Below are 24,755 nucleotides of genomic sequence, written 5' to 3'. Positions count from 1 at the left end.
CTCAGACTGCCAGGTTTCATGTTGTTTTCTTCAAGCAATGTTATTTTGGTGCCAGCTGAGAAGGGCAAGCTCATCCCGGCTGGGTTTTTCCTTTCCTATTGTCACTTGCTTAGAAGTTAGCAGCCTCGCCTTTTTTGGTACCCAGTTTGAGAGCTCCGTGGGTGTTCTCAGGCTTGTAATTGCACAGAGTTTGTTTGGGAACAGAAATGTTTCCATAGTTCCACTTGCTCTGTTTGTCTGGCTCCCCACTGCCAATGTTTTCAACCTCATTGAGGTATATAAGGCAAACTTGTCCATGTTGGTTTCCCTTGTTTGCAACAATGCAGCATTGTGACCTGATTTCACAAAAACACACAGTGCATTTCTCCCCATCTTGCCTTAATTCTTTAGTTTAAAATGTTTAGAGTTTGCCCTGTTTTATCAGGATTAAGGCAAAAGTTGGATTCAATCTTTTAGCTATTCCAACCCACATTTCATTGACATGAAAAGGGCATTCTTGAAGCTGATGAATATGGACACACTCATTTTTTACCTATTTGTTTTAAGAGAAAATAATTCTCTGGTCTATGTTTGTCCCCTAGAAAACAGTGATCACTAAGAGAGAAGAAACCAAAAGAATAGCTAATTACTCAGAGAAAAACGCTTTGCTAATGACTTATTGAATAAGAGAAAATCAAACCTCACATTAAACTGACTTAAATCCTAGCCCTCTCCTCTGGTACAAGGCCTCCTAAGGCTACAGACTATGCCTTCAAAGCCACAAACAGTAAATAATCCAGGAAATCGCGAGCGCTAGAGGATAAATATGAGGAAGGCAAGTCCAATTCTCCTCTCTTGGCAAGGAAAAGAGAGGAAAAACTGGAGTGGATGCAAATGCTACCCATTCTTCAAACCAAATATTTGTTTAAAATAACCATATGGGCTGGGCGCAGTCAAGATGGCGGCGTAGGCAGACTCGGAACTCACCTCCTCCCGTGGACACAGCCAATTTACAACTACTCGTGGAAAAATTACCCCTGAGACAGAACTGAAAACTGGATAAGAGGAACTCCTGCAACAACGGACAATCCTAACTGAGGTGGAAGAGGCAGAGACTCCCTTCCGGAGAGGAAAAACGCCGCCTTCACAAGCCGCCAGCTTCACGGCCGCCGGGAGCAGCTCACAGGTACGCAGCCTCCCTGGAGACGTGGGGCCCTCAGCCGGGAGCACCCCCGCTGTGGGCATTTTGTGGACCCAGCACAATCGACACCAGCGGCATAATATCTGACTTTGCCTGCTACTAAAGCATTGGGGAGCACCCCCAGAAAACCCGGTTCACAAAGAAACTAAAACTGGCTCTTAAAGGGCCCGCGCACAAACTCACCCGTTCCAGAAAGCATCCTAAAATCACCAGAAAGAAAGGTGCACAGTGCTGGGGTGAAAAGAGACTCACCTAATAGGCCCTGAGTGCATCTCGGTGAGGGGTGAGACCTCTCCAGGGACTGGGACATTGGCGGCGGCCATTGTTGTGGCCTGGTGTGAGCGTGCTGACACAGACGCCATTGGAGTTCTCCCTGAGGCCTGCTAGCCCAGGGTCTGCTCCACCCACTAGAGCACAGATTTAATCCAGCTCAGCCAGGGCAGGCAGCCCACCCTAGAGACTGGCCCCACCCAACAACAAGCCCTCAGGCAACGTGTGGGCCTGCATAGACTGGTGACTGGATTCTCTGCAGCCTGGCAACTGAGCCCAGTTGAGCGGGGCAGGGTGTGCACGAGGAGCCGGTGGAGAGTGTGGGGTGGTGGCGGAGTGTGTGGGGCTCCCGCCGTGGAGAGACTGGGTCCGCTTGTGGGTCTGGGCACTCACACGGGGCAGGACTGTGTTGACTGTGTGTGTGGACCTGTGGGCAACAGGGCTTGTCAGCTGCAGAAGACTTGTGCTTCTCAAAGACCCACATAGGAGGTTTGCCCCACCTTCCAAAGCCTGAAACAATTGGGTGCTCCTGTGCCTGAGGCCAGCCCCACCCAGCTGCAATCCTCAGAGAGCTGACAAGAGACCTAATAGGCTAGAGGCTTACAGCAATTGTAAGGCCCTGAGCCTAACAACCTGCCACGCTGGGGGCCTACTCAGTTAAAAGAAATACTGCAACACAAATGTGGTATTAGAACTTACAGCCAACTGTGCTGGGGCTCCCCACACCTGATAAAGAGACTGAAGGGCCCACAACAACTACAAGCAGCTGAGCATTACAACAGCTGGCCAGGAGCATAACTCAGCCTCCCTGGGTGCCTATAGGGAGAGCTAACAGGCCACAATAGAAGGACACACGTAGCCCACATAGGGGTCACCCTTGGAACATTGAGAACTGAGGGAAGCACACTGGAAACCTCCTAAGGCATGACTTACATAAGGTCACCTATCCATGAGCAGGAGACGTAGCTGACCTACCTAATACGTAGACACAAGCACAGGGAAAGAGGCAAAATGAGGAGGCAAAAGAATACATTCCAAGTAAGGGAACAGGACAAAACCCCAGAAAAGGAACTAAGTGAAACAGAAATGAGCAACCTACCTGACAGAGAGTTCAAACTAGGGGTGTTAAGGATGCTCACTGATCTGGGGAGAAGAATAGATGATCTCAGTGAGAATGTCAACAAAGAAATGGAAGATATAAAAAAGAACCAATCAGAAATGAAGAATACAATACTGGAAATGAAAAATTCATTAGAGGGACTCAAAAGCAGAGTAGAGGATACAGAAGAACGGATCTGTGAGCTGGAAGAAAGACTAGAAGAAATTACCCAAGGTGAACAGGTAAAAGAGAAAAGAATTAAAAAGAGTGAGGACAGTCTAAGGGACCTCTGGGACAACATCAAGCGCACTAACATCCGTGTTATAGGTGTCCCGGAAGGAGAAGAGCGAGACAAGGGGTCAGAGAATCTATTTCGAGAAATAATAGATGAAAACTTCCCTAACCTAAGGAAGGAAACAGACATCCAGGTACAGGAAGCACAGAGAGCCCCAAACAAGATAAACCCAAAGAGGCCCACACCAAGACACATCATAATCAAAATGTCCAGAATTAAAGATAAAGAGAGAATCCTAAAAGCCGCAAGAGGATGTCAAGTTACATACAAAGGAAACCCCATAAGGCTATCAGCTGACTTCTCAGCAGAAACCTTACAGGCTAGAAGAGAATGGCACGATACATTTAAAGTGCTAAAAGAAAAAAACTTACAGCCAAGAATACTCTACCTAGCAAGGTTATCATTCAAAATGGAAGGAGAGATCAAAATTTTCCCAGATAAGCAAAAATTAAAGGAGTTTGTCACCAAGAAACCAGTGCTACAAGAAATGTTAAAGGGACTGATTTAAGGGGAAAAGAGAAGACCACAAATAGGAAAAATTATCTATTTCCATGATTAGATCGTAATGGATACAAATGCACAAAAAAGTGGTTAGATATGATATCAAAAACATAAAAGGAGGGAGGAGGGGAGTTAAAGAGTACAGCTTTCAGACGGAGGTCAAACTAAAGTGACCATCAATTCTGTATAGAAGAAGCAAGGAACAGAGAAGGACTACTACAACACTGAGGAAAAAAAAAAAAAAGTTAAAAAATGGCAGTAAGTACACACTTATCTACAGCTACTTTCAACGTCAATGTACTAAATGCTCCAATTAAAAGGCATAGGGTGGCTGACTGGATAAAAAAATAAGACCCATATATATGCTGCATACAAGAGACACACTTCAGACCTAAAGACACTCACAAACTGAAAGTGAAGGGATGGAAAAAGATACTCCATGCAAATGGCAATGAAAAGAAAGCTGGGGTAGCAGTACTCATATCAGACAAAATAGACTTTAAAACAAAAACTGTAAAAAGAGACAAAGAAGGGCATTACATAATGATCAAGGGAACAATGCAACAAGAGGATATAACACTTGTAAATATCTACGCACCCAATGTAGGTGCACCTAAATATATAAAGCAATTATTAACAGACATAAAAACAGAAATAGACAGTAACACAATAATAGTAGGGGACTTTAACACTCCACTTACACCAACGGATAGATCATCCAAACAGAAGATCAATAAGGAAACATTGGCCTTAAACGACACACTAGAACAGATGGACCTAGTAGATATATACAGAGCATTCCATCCAAAAACCAAAGAATACACGTTCTTCTCAAATGCACATGGAACATTCTCCAGGATTGATCACATATTAGGCCACAAAACAAGTCTCCATAAATTTAAGAAGATTGAAATAATACCAAGCATCTTTTCTGACCACAACAGTATGAAACTAGAAATCAACTATAGGAAGAAAATCAGAAAAGCCACAAATACATGGAGATTAAACAAAATGCTACTGAACAATGACTGGGTTAACGAAGAAATCAAAGAAGAAATCAAAAAATACCTGGAGACAAATGAAAATGAAAATACGACATGCCAGAATTTATGGGATACAGCAAAAGCGGTTCTAAGAGGGAAGTTTATAGCGATACAGGCCTATCTCAACAAACAAGAAAAATCTCAAATAAACAATCTAACAATGCACCTAAAGGAACTGGAAAAAGAAGAACAAACAAAGCCCAAAATCAGTAGAAGAAGGGAAATAATAAAAATCAGAGCAGAAATTAATGAAATAGAGACCAAAAAAACAGTAGAAAAAATTAATAAAACCAAGAGCTGGTTCTTTGAAAAGATCAACAAAATTGACAAACCTTTAGCTAGACTCACCAAGAAAAAAAGAGAGAAGGCACAAATAAGTAAAATCAGAAATGAAAGAGGAGAAATTACAATAGACACCTCAGAAATACAAAAGATTATAAGAGAATACTATGAAAAGCTATATGCCAACCAATTCGACAATCTGGAAGAAATGGATAAATTCTTAGAATCATACAACCTTCCAAAACTGGATCAAGAAGAAGTAGAGAATTTGAATAGACCAATCACCAATAAGGAGATCGAAACAGTAATCAAAAACCTCCCCAAAAATAAAAGTCCAGGACCAGACGGCTTCCCTGGTGAATTCTACCAAACATTCAAAGAAGACTTAATACCTATCCTTCTCAAACTCTTCCAAAAAATTGAGGAGTGGGGGAAGCTCCCTAACTCATTCTACGAAGCTGACATTACCCTGATACCAAAACCAGACAAGGACAACACAAGAAAAGAAAATTACAGGCCAATATCACTCATGAACATCAGTGAGAAAATCCTCAACAAAATACTAGCAAATCACATACAACAATACGTTAAAAAGATTATACACCATGACCAAGTGGGATTTATTCCAGGTATGCAGGGATGGTTTAACATTCGCAAATCAATCAACGTAATACACCACATTAATAAAATGAAGAACAAAAATCACACGATCATCTCAATAGATGCAGAGAAAGCATTTGACAAGATCCAGCATCCATTTATGATAAAAACTCTGAATAAAATGGGTATAGAAGGAAAGTACCTCAACATAATAAAGACCATATATGAGAAACTCACAGCTAATATCATCCTCAATGGTGAAAAACTGAAAGCTATCCCTCTAAGAACAGGAACCAGACAAGGATGCCCACTGTCACCACTCCTATTTAACATAGTATTGGAAGTCCTAGCCAGAGCAATCAGGCAAGAGAAAGAAAGAAAAGGGATCCAAATTGGAAAGGAAGAAGTGAAACTCTCACTATTTGCAGATGACATGATTTTATATATAGAAAAGCCTAAAGAATCCACCAGAAAACTTTTAGAAGTAATAAACGAATATGGTAAAGTTGCAGGATACAAAATCAACATACAAAAATCAGTTGCATTTCTGTACACTAACAACGAAGTAGCAGAAAGAGAAATTAAGAATACCATCCCATTTACAATTGCAACAAAAAGAATTAAATACCTAGGAATAAACTTAACCAAAGAGGTGAAAGATCTGTACACTGAAAACTATAAAACATTTCTGAAAGAAATTGAAGAAGACACAAAGAAATGGAAAGATATTCCGTGCTCTTGGATTGGAAGAATTAATGTAGTTAAGATGTCCATACTTCCTAAAGCAATCTATAGATTCAATGCAATCCCTATCAAAGTTCCAACAACATTTTTCACAGAAATAGAACAAAGAATCCTAAAATTTATATGGAACAACAAAAGACCCCAAATAGCTAAAGGAATCCTCAGAAAAAAGAACAAAGCTGGAGGTATCACACTCCCTGATTTCAAAATATACTACAAAGCTATAGTAACCAAAACAGCATGGTACTGGCACAAAAACAAACACACAGATCAATGGAATAGAATCGAAAGCCCAGAAATAAACCCACACATCTATGGACAGCTAATCTTTGACAAAAGAGCCAAGAACATACAATGGAGAAAAGAAAGTCTCTTCAACAAATGGTGTTGGGAAAACTGGATAGCCACATGCAAAAAAATGAAAGTAGACCCTTACCTTATACCATACACAAAAATTAACTCCAAATGGATTAAAGACTTGAATGTAAGACCTGAAACTATGAAACTTCTAGAAGAAAACATAGGCAGTACGCTCTTCGACATCGGTCTTAGCAACATCTTTTCAAACACCACATCTGACCGGGCAAGAGAAACAATAGAAAAAATAAACAAATGGGACTACATCAAACTAAAAAGCTTCTGCACAGCAAAGGAAACCATCAACAAAACGAAAAGACAACCTAACAATTGGGAGAAGATATTTGCAAACCATACATCTGATAAGGGCTTAATCTCCAAAATATATAAAGAACACATGCATCTCAACACCAAAAAAACTACCAACCCAATTAAAAAATGGGCAAAAGACCTGAACAGACATTTCTCCAAAGAAGATATACAGATGGCCAACAGACACATGAAAAGATGTTCAAAATCACTATCAGGGAAATGCAAATCAAAACTACAATGAGATATCACCTCACGCCCGTCAGAATGGCTATAATTAACAAGACAGGAAACAACATGTGTTGGAGAGGATGTGGAGAGAAGGGAACTCTCATACACTGCTGGTGGGAGTGCAAACTGGTGCAGCCACTATGGGAAACAGTATGGAGATTCCTCAAAAAAGCAAGGATAGAACTACCATATGATCCAGCTATTCCACTGTTGGGTATTTATCCAAAGAACTTGAAAACACCAATTTGCAAAGGTACATGCACCCCTGTGTTCATTGCAGCGTTATTCACAATAGCCAAGACTTGGAAGCAACCTAAGTGCCCATCAAGGGACAAATGGATAAAGAAGATGTGGTATATATACACAATGGAATACTACTCAGCCATAAGAAACAATGAAATCCAGCCATTTGTGACAACATGGATGGACATTGAGGGTATAATGCAAAGTGAAATAAGTCAGAGGGAGAAGGTCAAATACCATATGATTTCCTTCATTAAGTAGTAGATAATAACAACAATAAACAAACACATAGGGACAGAGATTGGATTGGTGGTTACCAGAGGGGAAGGGGGGAGGAAGGAGGGTGAAAGGGATAATTCGGTACATGTGTGTGGTGATGGGTTGTAATTAGTATTTTGGTGGTGAACATGATGTAATCTATGCAGAAATAGAAGTACAATGATGTACACCTGAAATTTTTACAATGTTATAAACCAATGTTACTGCAATAAACAAAAAATTAAAAAAATAAAATAAAATAACCATATGGCCAAAAAAAAAATGTTTCACTGATTTAATATTTGTCTCTTCTTTCTATTTCTTCTTATGCAAACTGAGAAATGAATGGCTATGTTTTTAAATACAGTAAAGTGACTTTAAAACGAAAACTATATAGCAAAATCAGGTTTATTTGAATGGAGGAATCACATGAGAGCCAATGAGGACATTATTTTTGCTCAAAAGGGAAACTTTTCTAGTAGCCAACACCTCTGAAGCTGGTATTTTCTGATGAATATTTATTCTGTTAGCATGCTATTTCATATTATATATGGCTAGACACACATTCTACTCAAAATTAGTATAGATTCTATTATTCATAGGCTAAGTAGCCATCGTAAAAGTGAAAATGCCTCTATTGTTGCAGATGGGCGTGTCTTTCAAAAACTATCCATGAAATGAAGAATGATGTCAAAAGAATTTGAATATTTAGAGAGAGCTGTATAAAACAGTGTTGCAAATTCTGCAGTACCCCCTTGAGATAGAGAGGAAGGGATTATCAGGTTGACGTTGGCAAGGTTGTGTAACTTTGAGCCAAATAACCTTTCCGAGGCTCAATTTCCTGCAGTGTTAAAGGTATTATTATACCTGACAGGATGCTCATGAAGATTAATGAGAACCCCCAAATTGAGCACCCAGTACTCTGCCTGGCCAACAGTAGCTCGGTTCCTAGCTTGCTGTTCTTGTTGTTAGCAACTACATTTCATGGGCTTTCCCTTTAGTGTGGAAATTATACACCAACGTAAAAAAAGGCTCTTTATAACATGCTACATTTCTGTCCCCAAAATACCCCCACACAATCCCAACCCCCATGGGGCTAGAGCAAATTTGTCCTTGTGTGTGACTAAGACTATTCCCTTTTCTCACCATTCTTACTCCTCGGGTTTGACCCAGTTGCAGACCTTGATCCTTCTGGTTTCCATCTCTGAGAGGAAATAAGCTCCATTAAGCTGGAAACAGAGAGGGTCTAAGGTTCCAGGCTTGACCAGGACACAAGGACTCTGATAGCCTCACCCTGTGACAGTGTCTTCTGACAGTGTGAGGTCCCGCAGAAAAATACAGCAGCTCTGAGGCCCACCCGTGGGTTGCACTGCTTGTCAATGGACACAGTTAAGGATGTGTCACAATTTATACTTATTAACTGAGTCAGTAAATGTAAATTGTTGGCTCATATAAATAATTTGCATTTATGATTTCTTTTTAGTTTGCATTATTTAGTTTTTAAGTATCTTTAGGAACAGGATGTTTATTTATATATCACTAAAACTAATAGCAACAGAAAATACTATATAGTGTCCCTAAACAATGTATGTTTTCCTATGCCAATAAATAGTTTGATCAGTCCATAGATGTTACATGTACATATCGTAAACTCTGATATTTTATAACCATTAGACTCAACTTTTTTGCTTTTCATTTGAAAACTAGGAATAATAATACCTTCTTCAGGGCCAGGCCTGGTGGTCTAGTGGGTAAGTTTGGCACTCTCTGCTTCAGCAGCCCGGGTTCAGTTCCCAGGTGTGGATCTACACCGCTGGTTGGTCGCTATGCTGTAGTGGTGGCCCACATACAAAATACAAGAAGATTTGCCACAGATGTTAGCTCAGGGCAAATTTTACTGAAGCAAAAAGAGGAGCATTGGTGATGAAGGTTAGCTCAGGGCAAATCTTCCTCAGAAAAAAAAAATAAATAATAACAATAATACCTTCTTCAGCGGGATCTTGCAAAGATTAAAATAAGACCGAAAGAGAGAAATTACCTTACATAGAGTGGTGTTTGAATGTTACTTCCCTTTTATTTACCTAGTTAACAAATATTTATTGAGCAACTATCATGTATCGGTTTAGGTATTGGGTTACTGGGGCCAACAGAGAACTTACTTTGTAGTGGTAGAGTCTAACAAATGAATAAATATACAAGATAATTTCAGATAGTCATAAGAACTAAAAAGTGGTGAATATATCAGGTAGCTATTACTGTGTAACAAATTATCCCAAAATTCAGTGACTTAAAACAATAAGCATTTATTATTAATACAGACCAGCTAGATAGTTCTTCTGAATTCAGCCAGTCTCACTCATTTATCAGTGGTCAGCTGCATGTTGGCTCAATGGCTCTGATGACCTTGGCTTGATTCTCTTACATGCATAGGGATCAGCTGATCTATGCGGAGACAACTTGGCTCTCTTGCACATGGGCTGTCATCCTCCAACAGGACATGCTTGCTCTCATGTCACTTCAGTTTCATTCTAACAGCCAGATTAAATCTACAGGATTCCACCTCTTGATGGGAGGAGCTGAAAACTTTGGTGGTGTGGATACAGAGAGGGATGCAAAATTGCTTCTATTTTGGAATCAATCTACCTCAGTGAGTTTATGGTCACTTTAAGGATAGTAGTCAGAGAAGCCTCTTTGAGTAGGGAACCTTTGAGTTAAGAATGAGATGGCCACGTGAAGACTTAAGAGACTACCAGGCAGAGACAACAGCACATGCAAAGTCCCTGAGGTGGGAACTATGACTTTAATGTTTTCAAAGAACGGACAAAAGGCCAGTGTGGTTGTCCTGTTTTCCTCCATAGTGTAGGATCCACTTCCATAGATTATATATTTGGTGAAGAAGATCAGAATGAAGAACTTAAGAGCAGAAGTGGAAGAGCCAAAGATCTAAGATTCTAGAGATCACAGCTGAGTTGATGCTTTTTCTATGATCAAACTCAACGTCATTGCTTCCACACAGAACTCCTAACCTTGTAATGGCTTCCCATCTCTCAAAATCTATAGAGGCATTCAGGTTGAATTTCCAGACGTAATGCAAGACGGAGCATTAGCTATTGCAGAAAACATTAAGCTGCATTTCTAAAGTAGATCTCTTCCATCCCTTCCCCAAATACCATCAGGTCTTTCTTTCTAGGGCAAGACTGTAGAATTTTTCTAAGTAGTTTTATTTGATTATTTTTTTGGCTCTATCCTCAGAAAAATTTTCCTTCCACGAACTCAAAATATAGACAACTTTAACTCACTGCACAAGGTACAATGAAAACGGAAGCAGAAACTGCAAGAGGCAGAATGGCAGGTCAAGGCAAAGTCAGACTTTTGGCCCTGTCTCCATAACATCTCCACAGTCAGTAGTCTATTAGTTGCTTTAATATGTAGGAAATGGAATCTCTAAACTAGGAGTCAGAAAGCTTGGGTTCTAGGCCTGGATCCAAGCAAAAGAACAAGTCTATGTCTTGTTCATCTTTGTATGATTAGCTCTTTTGAGGAAGCATTATTTAATACTAAACAGATAGATGGGTGAATGCTGGCTGTTTGGCTCGCTGGCTGGCTGGCTGGCTGACTGGATCAATGAATGAGACTGAAGGCAGAAAAAAGAGCACAGCATTGCCCACAAGATTGCCCAAAGCAAGGTCTTTTAAGAGACATTGCCAGGCAATGATTAGCTTTCTCTTGGTTGGCTAGAGATAGGAAAATAGATTCACTTCCAACCAAATACACGTACTATCCCATAAAGATCAGAATCAGCCATGTGATTTTGAGCAAGTCTATCAAACTCCCTTGGCATCAACATTCTCATCTCTAAAATAGAATAGCTGGACTAGGTGATTTCTAGTTTCTTTCCATCTCTAACACCCTAGGGTTCTAGGATATTCACTTCTAAGTACAAAAATATCCTTGATGGTGAGAAATACATTTCAGAAGCTCAGTCTAAGGGCAGTGGCTCTTTCTGCCATTTTCTTTTTCAACTTGGAAAAAAATGCTTGGAAAATTTGACTCATAATATTGTCAAAAATATTGAATTAGGTATTTTAAGTATATGGAACATTTATAGTGAGAGAAAAAAGAAACACTAAATCCCTGTTCTTTGTAGAGTTCTTCATTTTATAATTCATCTTGTTACCTGACCGAAGAATCTCTTTGGCAAGAGACTAGTTCCACCCCACATGCCACTCCTCAAAATTCTCCATATGATATATCTGCTGATTAGTTAGAATTTCTTTCCTTGTTTAAAACACCTCTTCCTACTTTTTCCTCAGGGAATTTCCTTTTCTCAATTCATATGGTTGTGGTGGTTGGGGGAGGGGGCTTTTAAGCATATTACCAAGTTGCACCACCAGACACAGGAGTGGGCCCGTGATCAAAGGTGGCCAATCACATTCTACTTTCTAGAATTTGCTTCTTGGATGGAGACACCCAGAGACAGAAATCGGTTAGAGATAACTCATCCAAGGACAGCCCTAGAGTGGTAGCTGAGGATGTTCTGGTTCTAAGATTCCAGGCAGTGCTTCTCCAACTTGAGTTTACATCAGAATCGCCTGCATGGCTTGTTATAACAAAGATCACTGGACCCCCTCCTTAGAGTTTCTGATTCAGTAGGTTTGATATGATGATGAGAATTTACAATTCTAACAAGTCCCAAAGTGATATTGATATTGCTGGTTTAGGGACAACACTTTGAGAACTACTGACTTCCAGAACCACCTTGGATCCTTTCTTTCAATGAAGTCTGGTTTTCTAATATGTTCCTCAATCTGAAACTATCCAGCATCCTTCTAACAAATCCAATTTTCTTGTTTAAGTTACTGTAAGTCACTTTGAGTCAGATTCTATAACTTGCAATAGAATTTTGGAAACATGAATTTTTCTGAAGCATGTGATGCTGTAGCACAATGGCTCGAGATCTCTTGGCCAATCTAATGCTTCCATTTGCTAAGGTCCACAGAAGTGTGGATGAACCCTGCCATTCACCCCTCCCTCCCTGACTTCCCACCTGCCCTGGCTTAGGCTCGGGAGTTGTCCATGGTCTTCAAGCTCCCACCTGACCTCTGCCTGAATTTTCCCTGCCCCCAATACCTGCTACTTGAGCCAGCTCCTGGGTTCATAAGCACTCACATTGGGTCCCATCCGTATGGGCAAGAGCCTTGGTTAAACCCATTGTGAAGGATGTCTCATGTTTTCTTACCTCTTCTTTGGAAATATATCTTACTTTGTTTATTTATTTAAATCTTTATTTCATTTAAGTAATAAGAAAATTAAGTGAAGTTATAATGGTAGTCTTCTTAAAAATGTCCTTTGCTTGGTGTTCCCAAGACGAATACTCATACCAAGGACATTTCCCTATTTTGCTGGGAGTAGGATTCTGAAATTTTGACAGAATGCTTCGGCCAGTTGCTCTCTTTCTCTTTGGAATCCAACAGCCCTCACGCTGAGCTGAAGATGTCTAATCCTTGCTGATCTTTCACAAGATGATAAACTGATAAACTTCAAGCTCAGGCAGCCTGTGGACACAGACTTAGAGGAGTACTGCCTTTTATCTAACCCTACCATTCCTCTGAGGTCTCACTGTAGATGTTGTCTCCTCTAGGAAGTTACTTCCTGCCTCAAGATTGGTGTTGCTGCCCTGCTGTAGTTCCCATAGCAACTTCTGCCCCTATATTACAGATCTTGTTATAGAAATAAAATCACCTGTCTACTTTCTGTGTTCCCTCCTCCCTCCACTAAACCCTAAGCTTCTTGAGGATTCTCTGTTATTTTAGCTCCGGTACCTACCTAGGACAGTGCCTTATCTGCTGTAGGTATTCAAAAATATTTATGGAGCATTGTGTAGATATAAAATTTATCATGCTCTGTGTATCAGGTGGTATGCTAAGCATCAGGTACAGCTTGTTTTTGCCTACCCAGCATCCATTTCCCTGATCTCCTGGAAAATTCACACTGGTATTCCTTTGGTGAAATCATTTCTCTTGTACCGTTGATTGGTGTGCTTTGAATAGGGCAGACCCTACTCTAGGCTCCTAGGAGTGACATATGAACAAAGCCTGGTATTTTAAGCATCTTTGACCATGATTCAGAGTAAATTTTCTGCCCAGCTCTAATCAAGAAATGGTTCTTTCATAAGGTAGTGAAATGAGCAATCAGAACTCTGAAATAGCTTAAAGGGGTTTTTGAACAAAAGTCCTTTAAATTTATGCCCAAGAAAAACTTCTACACAGCATGAGTCCAAAGATCCTCTTTGGAGTGCCTACAAGCCAAATTTTCTAAGAGTCTCCTGGCATGCCCAGCCAATTGTCAAGCCCCATCCTTCTAACCACAGTGAGCAATTCAGAATGGAAATGAGACCCAAGGTGAGACATCAAGAAGCCCACCTGAGATTTTAGCCAAGACTCCTGGCAAAGGAGCTCCCTCTTTCCACTGAGTTGACTAAGCCTGGAGCCGCTGTTGGCCACCTGTGCCTCCTCATGAGAAGAGCTCGCCTGGGAATTAAGAGTGAAGAAGCAGACCTGAAACTGGGAGGAGAAAGATTCTGATGAACCCCATTTGAACACCTGGATCTATCTATGCTTGACATGAAACTGGTCTTAGACTTTTAATTTACAAGAGGCAATACAATTTCTTTTTTAGTTAAGCCAATGTGAGTTCAGCTTCTGCCATTTTCAACTGAAAAGTCCTAATGAATACGATGTGCAATATCATATTTAATTAACATCTTCAGGTAGCAGTTATTAACTTTCTGATTTAAAGCTTTAGCAATTGGCACATAAGGGTTGTCTCTTACTATGTGAACTCTCCCAAGGTCACACAATTAGTAAGTGGTGGAATCAGGAACTAGAACTTGGTTCATCATGGCTACAAATGCCGGGTTCTAACCACTACACACACTGCCACCCACATGGCAAAAAAATAAGATGGAAAAGCAAATTAATCCATGCAAATTGTCAGAACACAGCAAGAGAACTCAATCTCTGGATCCATACAGTTCCGTATGCAAGATGTAATGGGATGGAGATGAAGAAGGGAATCTGGTATGTTGCCCTACTTGCAAAAGCAGCATGTTACAGACACTCATTGACAGTGAACCATGAATATTTACTTACTATAACATAGCTGCCCTCTCAGTAACTTTTCATCCTACTTGAGATTTCACAGAATCAGGGATTTCTTGGAGGTTTTTAGAGATTATATGCATATCCAGTCATCTCATATGCTATGAGGGGGCATAGAGAAGGAAAATGAGTTGGTTTTAGAGGCTACAACATGGAGAATAAAGGATCCAGGTCTGGAATTCTCCACCGTCCCTGACTAGCAGCCTAGGGCTGTTTCCACTATGGCTCAAGATCCTTGTAGCATGGGCTGGTTCTGCTCATATTTGACTAAGAATTGCTAAGGAATCTCTACCATTCACAGTTAGTTACAAGTCCTCTCTGCCTTATACCCACTCCTCCCAGTGCAACTTCTTGCACACTCTGGCTTTGACAAGACAGCTGGCATAAATTTAGCAGCCATCAAGTTCAATGGTTTCCAAACCTTGAAGGCAAATCTCATGAGAAATCTATTTGGGAGCTTGGGTGTGCACGAGGAAAGGGAAAAGTGGGTCCACACAGGAGGTCCCGGCTGGTTTGGCCCCTCACTTGGTGCTGGAAGCATCTAACTCATTTCCGCCAAAGCACCATGGTGTAGAGTAGATAAATACTTAAGCACTGAAATCTGTCAGGCTTAGGCTTAGGTGCAAGTCCTTGCTGTGCGACCTTTGGCAAGTAACTTTACCTCTCTAAGCCTCACTTTCCTCCTCTGTAAAATGAAGATAAGAAAAGCACCTGCCTGAGGGTATTGTTGCAAAGATTAAATAACTTTCTGGCAGTAGCAAGGACTCAATACAGATTAGCCATTATTCGTATGTGCACCTACTGCGCATGCATTTTGACTGAAAGGCAACAAAAGGGGTGTCTGAGTTATTGGTAACCAAGACACCACTGTTTCCTGAAATGTCTGAAAATGTTAGTAACACTCTATATTTTGACCTTCTTTGCTAGAGACTTTGCCTGTGTAGATCCAATCTCCCAGATCTCTCAATAATTCCTTTTATGTTTAGCTTTCCCTTTCTTTGATGTTCAGGCACATATAATTGCAGTGGCTGCTTTAAGGCTTGGCTTAATACAAACATGGTTACATGTGGAACTGGCCTCAGATGTATGTGAATGCTCATTAGATGTTATCTGTCTGCCTTCCTCCATTCTGCACAAATTTTAAACCTTCTCTATGTTCTTCTAGACATCTTCTTTCATGCTAATGCTTGTGAATCTTTATGATACTCCCTTGTACCTAAGATGGTCTAATTTTCAGGAAGACCCTCCTATCTGCAATTCCTTCTTCATCCTTTGTGTGATATTGTGATTTATAATAAGAAATACATATTTGGTCTTCATCCATTTCTGAGAATAACAACACTGTCTTTTGTTATGTTAATGAGGTGGCTCCTGGACCACACCCAAGGATGGGGGCTGGTTGGCAGGAGAATCAATCATGTGATCAGAGAGTTGGAATTTTCAGTTCCACTCTTCAACCTCCAGAGAGGGGAGAGGGTGGAGGTTGAATTAATCTCCAATGGCCAATGGTTTAATCAGTCATGCCTATGTAATGAAGCCTCCATAAAAACCCAAAAGGAGGAGGTTCAGAGAACTTCCAGGTTGATGAACACATGAAGATTTGGGGAGAATGGTGCCCACGGAGAGGGCATGGAAGCTCTGTGCCCTTTCCCCATACCTCGCTGTATGCATCACTTGCATTTGGCTGTTCCTTTTATAATAAACTGGTAATCTAGTAAGTAAAATGTTTCTCTGAGTTCTGCGAGCCCCTCTAGCAAATTAGTTGAACCCAAAAAGGGGGTTGTTGGAATCTCTAATCTTTAGCCAGTTGATCAGATGCACAGGTGACAACCTGGGCTTTTGATTGTCATCTGAAATGGGGAGAGGGGAGGTGGTCTTGTGGGACTGACTCTTTCACCTGTGGGATCTGACGCTATCTCTGGGTAGATAGTGTCAGAATTGAATTGAATTGTGGGACATCCAGCTGGTGTCAAGAAGTGCTTGCTGGTGTGAGAACCACCCCGCCCCCAACACTTCACAATTGGGTACAGAACATTTTACTTTAGCTTTGGCTTAATACAAATACCTTAGTGGCGGGTAATACCTTATGCCACTTATCAGGCATTGCCTCTTTGATGCAAATAATAGGCTAAATAGGGATCTGAAAAGATCATTTGACTCATCGGTCTTAGAAGATTGCTTAAGACTGTGGGATATCACTGAAAATTCTATGAAACAGGAAAAAAACAGCCAAAAATCAAAAGTTGGAGCTTCCAACCACCCACTTCTGGCCCCGATTATGTATGAGCAATTTTATTTAAATGATATTAATGCAGTTAGATAATTATGAGGGAATTCAAGCCTCTTCAAATACTAAGAAATACTGGTGATATATAGCTCCATTCTCCCCTACCCAATATTTGTACTCCCCTTTGCTGATGACTTTTGTAAGTTGTAAATGTCTCTTCTATGTTTTCTGTTCTGTATTACAAAATTCTCCTCTTGTGACAGCCACATGCAACTTGTTATTCTCTTAAAAGACTGTATAATTTCATTAGAACTAGAAAGGGCTTTTGGAGTGTTACCAATCTGGCAACATTCATCTGGCAATAGATCTTGGCCTGAATAGGACAGGATTGGATTGTATTAAAGGGCTAAACCTTCTGAGTGAATGATCCAAAACTTTTGGAGGAAGAGCAAAAGTGTTAGCCAAACTGAAACAGATACTTGTGGGTACAGGCAGGTGAAAGATCCTTTTACTCTGTTCACTTTTAATGGTATATTATTTGTTTCACCAAGAGCCTAAAAAATGGTTTCTTGAAAGGGTTATTACTTGACTTCAGAAATTTCAAAACTGTGATATGTCCTTTTACTGAAAAGAATGTTTTCTTTTGAAAATTAAAATACTTACTTGATCTTAACATATGGTTAAAACTCAAAGGGTTTTCCGTCTGCTATTTGCTGGACCCTTAGAATGGTGGTTCTCAACTGGGAGCAATTTTGCCCCCGGAGGACATCTGGAAACATTTTTGGTTGTCACAACTGGGAGTGGGTTCTATTGGCATCTACTGGGTAGAGGCCAGGGATGCTGCCAAACATCCTTCAGAGGACATCTCCCCCACAACAAAGAATCATCTGGCCCAAAAGGTTAATAGTGTTGAGGTTAAGAAATCTTGCTCTAGACCATGTGGGATCCTGAAGGTACCAGAGCCTATTCTTGCCTTGGAGTTCCTTAGGATCAAGTCGAATAAAACAATCCTCCCACAGTGTAATGATTGTATGTGATGTAATTAATTTCTTACTTTACATCTATCTATCCAACTGGATTGCAAACCCTTTGAGGCAGGGACAATACTGAACTGTTTCTTTGTCAGAAGGTGATGGTTAGTTAGCCGTTCTCTGGGCTTGAGGGAGAACAGAGCAAAAGCAGCACAATTAACTCTCAAATACTCACATAGTAAGGGCTGAAAGAAATAGAAGATTTAAAATCATGGTTGAAAAATGAGTCAAAGCATGCTTCGATAGATTTTATGTAAATGTAGGTAAGGTTATATCCAATAATTTAAAGTAAACTTACCATTCTAATATGCGTATATACTAAAAGTAATCAATAGCATGTAATAATTAAGATACACGAAATATAAATTACTTGATGAGAAAATTGCCCCAAAGTTCCGATATATTAAAATAGTATGTTCTTGCCCATTTCTTATCTGGCCATATGAACCTCATCTCTCCCCCAAATACTAAAAAGGAACAAGAAATAGGTTAGAGATGCAATCCCAAGTATTTTCTCTTTTCCTTCCTCACCTAATTCCTCCATTGCCTGATGGAGCTGTAGCTCTGATGCCGTAGGAATGTAACACTTAGCCATATTCCTCTTCCTTGCCTTCTCTATGTGGTCAGCCTCTGCTTTGGTCTTAGGAGGGGCTATCATCAAAAAAAGAAGTGGCACTCTGCTTAACAGTGCAAGAGAAGGCACATTCCCAAATTATAGTGCATACTTTGTGGCATTGATTATTCTGAAGTTTCAAACTATTGGTATTCTGAAATATGGAACTTTTATTTCTTGCTGATTTGTAACAATATTAATTTTTTCCCAGGGTACTATCTGTTTAAAAATAAAGCCTATGTTAAATTGCAAACATATACATCTTTCCGATATCATCGAAAGTTGGTATTTGTCATCTTTGGGGAAAAATAGATTTCGTTTTTATGTAAAAAAAAAAAAAAAAAAAAACCAGCTGAGGAAAAACTGTAAAATCCTGAGAGAAACATCCTAAAAAATACTGATGAATAAAATTTCCTTTAAAAAAATTCAATAAACTGAGTTAGGTCCATAATTTTCTGCATGGTTTAATACTGAAGCACTAGGATGATAGACGAATGCCTTACAGTTCCAAAATTCTATGAATCTCTCTGTGGTCACTTTATACAACAATACCACCATAAACCTCATGGTACTGCAGTCCACACATGCTGTTGATTTGTTTATCCTTGATCAGAAATGTAAATATTGCATTGAAATAAGATAACATTATCTTATGAAGAGGAGATGAAATATCAAATACTCTAACTCCTTAAACGAAGAGATAGTAGAATTTCCTCTGGTCTAAGGAGCTTTCACTTGGTTATCTGAATGACTTAAACAACAAAAGTATTGTCTAAATCTGCTATTGGTTTCAGATCACACCTGTTTAATCTCCCAGTAATGACTTCTGATAACATATCTGCCTACACATGAAGATTCCCAAAAGAACTCAAATCTTATAATCACACGGAAAATGTCCAAAGGTAAGGTGATTGTTTGTGAAGAAGACAAGAAATCCCTTAAAAGAATTAAAACTATGCATAAAAATAGATATTATAGTCACTCAATTTACAATGCTGGAGAACATTAACTTGTGGTAAGAAAATTAAGAAACTGAATTGCATAATGATTCAAGTGTCAACATCTTAAATAATATTATAATAAAGGAACAAATTTTTTAAATTAAATTTCAGGACTATGAACCAAATATGTAGTTTCTTGTAGTTGGAGCCCAGAGGAGAGGAGAGAGAGAATGGAGTAGAAAAAAATATAATTGAAGAAATAATGGCCAAAATGTTTTCAAATTTGGTGAAACACATAAATATGTGGATTCGAAAAGTTTACCAAGGTCAAACAAGAGAAATAAAAAGAAAACCGTGCCAAAATATAACTTGGTCAAACCATTAAATTCTAAAGATAAAGATAAAATCTTAAAACAAGATTTTATTTGTTTCTTTTAACAAGATAAAGAGAAAAGTGGCATTACATACAAGGAACAATTCAAAATTGCTGCCTTTTCATCAGAAATAATTGAAGTCAGAAGAAAGTGAAATACAATCTTCAGGAGCTAAAAGAAAATATAGACTGTCAATCCAGAATCCTATATCCAGCAAAAATATCCTTCAAGAATGAATGTAAAATAAAGATATTTCCAGATGAAAGAAAACTAAGAGGTTTTATCACCAGCAGACCTATGCTATAATAAATACTAAAGCAAGTTCCTCAGGCTGAATGCCAATGACACCAAATAGAAATGTAAATCTTCAGAAAAGAATGAAGAGTACTGGAAATAGCAAATGTGTAATTATAAAACCAATTCCTCCTCAATAACTTTAAATACATATGGCAGTTTAAAGTGAAAATTATCTATATAGTAGGCTTTTAACATAATTTGATGTGATACATATGAAAACTACACCATAAATGATGAGGGAAGGGGTAAATGGACATAAATCATTACAAGTTTTTTAGCATTTTATATAAACTGGTGCAATATCAACCCTAAGTTGACTGTGACAAGTTAAAAATATTTATTCTGTCCCTAGAACAACCAATAAAATAAAATTCAGAGAGTTATAGTTAAAAAATCAATGACTAAATTAAAAGAGAATTATAAAAATGTTCAATTAATCCAAATGAAAGCACAAAAGGAGAAATAGGAATAAAAAACAGAGGCAATAAATGAAAATTAAATTATAAAATAGTGGACTTAAATTTAGCCATGTCAATAATTAGCTTTAAACATTAATGAAATAAACACTCCAATTTAAAGGAAGAAAATTTCAAATACATTTCAAAAGCCTGACACAACTACGTGTCCTCTATAAGACAGGTAGAGAGTAAATAGATAGAAAAATATATACCATGAAAACAGTAAGCTTAAGAAGGTTGAAATGACCATGTTAACATCAGATAAATGAAACCTCATGACAAAGAAGAGAAATAATGATTAAAGGGTCAATTCATTAGAAAGACATAACAATTGTAAATATGTACGTCCCCAATAGCATAGTTTCAAAATCCGTGAAGAAAAATTGACAGAATTAAAGTGAGAAATAGACAATTGGAGATTATAACACCCTCTCTCAGAAATTAATAGAACTAGACAAAAATATCAGAAAAAACGTAGACAATCTGAACAACATTACTAACCACTTTGTCCTAATTGGTATTGATAGAACACTACATCCAAAAATTTTAGAAGCCATACATTATTTACAAATATACATGGTATATTTACCAAGATAGACCATCTTCTAGATGACCAAAACAACTCAATAAATTTCAAAGGACTAAAATCATAATGATTATGTTCTCTCACAATAATAACATTAAACTAGAAATGAGTAACAACAAGATATCTAGAAAAGCCCCAAATATTTTAAAATTAAACTACATGTTTCTGAGTAATCCATGGATCAAAGAAAAAAATTATGAGGGAAATTGGAAATATTTCCATTTGAATATAATTAAAATACAACATATCAAATACGAGAAATGCATTTCAGTGCTTAGAATGAACTTTAGAGCTGTAGATGTTTATATTAGAAATGAATACAGATCTCAAATCAATAATGTGAAGTTCTACCTTAAGAAGCTAGAAAAAAGAAGAGCAAAGTAATTCTAAAGTAGGTAGAAGGAAGAAAATGCTAAAGAACATTGTAGAAGTACTATTAGAATTACTAGTAGAATTAATGAAATAGAAAACTGACAAATAATAGGGGAAATTGACAAAGTCAAAAGTTCGTTCTTCAGAAAGATCAAAAATTAATAAACTCTTACCTAGAAATAAAGAGAACACAAATTACCAATATCAGGAGTGAAAGAAGGTTGTATTTCTCGGTCTGTGTGCTGGTTTCATGGTTGTGCTCCTCTTGTAAAAATTCATGGAGGTGCACCTTTATGATTTGTACACTTTTCTGTGTGTATATTAAACTTAAATAAGCAATTTGCTTATTAAAAAGTAAAAGAGCTCTGAGGACATGAAGTACTGTGCATGGATTGTTAATTGCTCTCAAAGTTTGAAGACATGAAATCAGACAGAAGAGTGTATTAGTCAGCTTGGGCTGCCATAACAAAATACCATAGACTGGGTGGTTTAAGCAACAGAAGTTGATTTTCTCATACTTCTGGAGGCTGGAAGTCAGAGATCAGGTTACTAGCATGGTTGGGTTCTGGTGAGAACTCTTTTCCTGGCTTTCAGACAGCTGTCTTCTCGTTGTGTGCTCACATCGCCTTTCCTGGGTGTGTGCTCTTGGGGAGAGAGAGAAAAATCTCTTTTTTCTTCTTCTGATAAGGTCACCAATCCTATAGGATTAGAACTTCACCCTTATGACCTCATTTAACCTTAATACTTGCTAAAAGTCCTAGCTCCAAAAACAGTCACATTGGGGGTTAATGTTTCAACATATGAGTTTTTGGGAGACACAATGCAGTCCATTGTAGAGGGGATATATTGAAGGCTAAAATTCTCAGGAAATAGATTCTGCTATGGTATGCAAAGACATTTATTAGGGAGTACAGTTGGGAGTACAGCTGTGGAAAGGAGAAGCAGGATTGTGTAGAAGGCAAAGTTGGGATGTGATGCAGTCTCAGTAAAGGCCACAGCTGATCCCACGGGGAGCTCTGGAACTGGATGGCCCTTCAGAATTGTCCCCAGTTAGGACAAGAGAATGGGGCCTTTATCTCCTACATTGACAAGTCATAGAATGTGGGCTGCCTAAGTCCACAGACCATGGCTTGACTTTGGGACATGACTTTGGGCAAGGTGACGCTCTTCAGCAGAGACAATTCCAAAGAGAGGTGACAGCTGAAAGCTCCCCAATGGCTGGGTGAGTAAATCCTTTAGTTCTGATGCTGTGTAGCACAGCATCCTTAGTAGAGTATTACCCGGGAAAAGTTAACCGCACACCCTTATCTTGGTGACAGACCCTCAGCCTAGCAGACTTGGAAACTCCAGTGCAACAAAGTTGTTCTGACCAAGGATACCAACTCAACTTGACGAGGCCCACAAAGGCTGATGTATACAATCTTCATACCAATTAATTAATTTGCAATGAGCTATATATCTGTCAAGGTAAAACTCAAAAGGTGAGCTGCCAATCTATAATCAGAAAATTCTTGCTTAGCATGGGACTAGAAGAAGCACTATCAGACATGTGCTTAGAACGTTTAATAACATCAGGCCCTGATAACCCAATACCCACAGAATGAAGTCGAGTCAATTTGTGCCAGGTCCTTAATATAATAAAAGAGTCATGTTTGCCATATTAAGGAGCAGTTAAACTTTTGTCTCCTGTATTTTAGTCTTTCTCACTTCCTCCTTCTTGTCTGTAGTGATTAAAGTAAAAATACTTCAAAACCTGACCCTGATTCAACACTGTTCCCCTAAAGATATCAAACTGAATGATGAAACCAGTAATGCAGAAATAAATGAATCACTTGCACCCTTGCCTCTGGACTTGTGAAAATTTCAGTTCACTGGGCTGTTTTATGCTTGACTGCTAAAATCTAAAGCATCACTATTTATCTGATAACACTATAAAATGGAGTCAGAATTCAATTATGTAATTAGATAGGATGAGCAGGCCGTCCAAATGGCAGAAATGAAGAGGGATGGATCAGGATATAACAAACAGAATAAGATTATTCAGAAAGGACGTGAAGAATGGAGAATTCATGTAGAGCATATTTAGGGAAAAAATGGTTAGTTTTGAGGGGGGGATGAGGAGATACTTTAATTTCTGAAAATAACTCCTTCCTTGTCAAGTTCAGGACTGCCCTTTAAAATAATGTTATTACTGACATAAAAATATAGATAAATTTCATGGGCATGTTGAGCTAAACACAAAATAGGACATACAGTATTATTCTATTTATATGAAATTTAAAATTTGATAAAATTATTTGATGGAGATAGAGGTTAGGTTAGTGGTTACTTTTGAAGGGGAGTATTCACTGGGAGGGGGTATGGGGGAGCCACGTGTGGTACAGGAAATGTCTTATATTTTGATGTGAGTGGTAGTTCCATAGGTGTATACATTAGAAAAAAATTAATCAAGCTATAAACTTAAGATTTGTGTACTTTTATTGTATATAAACCACACCTTGAAAGGAAGCAAAAAGTGAATCAAATAAAAGAAGATTTAATCTATTCTTGTGTACCAGGCTATCTGTAGATTCCTAATTTAAGGGAAGTAACAAACTCTATGTAAACATTTAGAGTAAATGCTTATATTTGGTTCATAACAATCACAGAATCTTAGAATGTCAGGATTCCCTGGATTATTCATCAGGCACTTGGCATATGTTGACTTCCTACTATGTGGTATCATTTTCCATATGTAATTTATTTGAAACTTCACAATTATCATCTCTAATTTACAAGTAGAAAAAACGAGCTTTAAAATGATTGAATGAGCTGACGGATTTGGTAAGTGGCACAAAGGAGATTCAACCTCAGACAGACCATCTCCAGATCATTCTGTTCTCCTGTTCTCTCCACTCCATACTTCTACTTTGCTAGAATCCACTGAAATGGCACTTGATTGGCACTGAAATGGAAGTGATTCCACTTCCTATAAGCTGAGGGTGCTTCCTAATGTCCAAAAAAGGGGATCAGATATGCTTACCTAAACCACTTTTCAACTTCCCTCCTTTTGAAACCAAAAACAATTGTTCAAGATGATGAGATGAATTAGCAGAGAAGTTAGCATCTAATGTAGTGCAAGTTGAGGGATGCCAGAAAATTTCACCACCTCAAAATAGCTCACCCCAACCCCTTGCCACTCTCTGCCTGTCATGACATCCTAAACACAACATGCAAAATCTATTAATTCCAGGGCCAGCCCCAGTGGCCTAGTGGTTAAGTTCAGTGTGCTCTGCTTCAGTGGC

At 38.8% G+C, this 24,755-nt stretch overlaps 1 long non-coding RNA gene across 2 annotated transcripts in view; it reads right to left on the bottom strand.

Annotated features, from left to right (window-relative positions):
• LOC147916992 (uncharacterized) overlaps positions 1-1,486 on the bottom strand; it is a 103,713-nt gene extending 102,227 nt beyond the window's left edge. The window contains exon 1 of one of the 2 annotated variants that reach the window (XR_015552354.1): positions 1,433-1,486. This is a non-coding gene — a long non-coding RNA (uncharacterized LOC147916992). The remainder of the gene's footprint in view (positions 1-1,432) is intronic. The other variant, XR_015552353.1, reaches the window with a different exon arrangement.
• Between the last annotated feature and the right edge of the window lie 23,269 nt (positions 1,487-24,755).

This window comes from Ceratotherium simum, chromosome 5 (genome assembly GCF_057802395.1).
Source record: "Ceratotherium simum simum isolate JZ-2026a chromosome 5, ASM5780239v1, whole genome shotgun sequence".
In the NCBI taxonomy this organism is placed as follows: domain Eukaryota; kingdom Metazoa; phylum Chordata; class Mammalia; order Perissodactyla; family Rhinocerotidae; genus Ceratotherium; species Ceratotherium simum.
The sequence above is the reverse complement of the archived record's forward strand: the minus strand, read 5'-3'. Positions and strand labels throughout refer to the sequence as shown.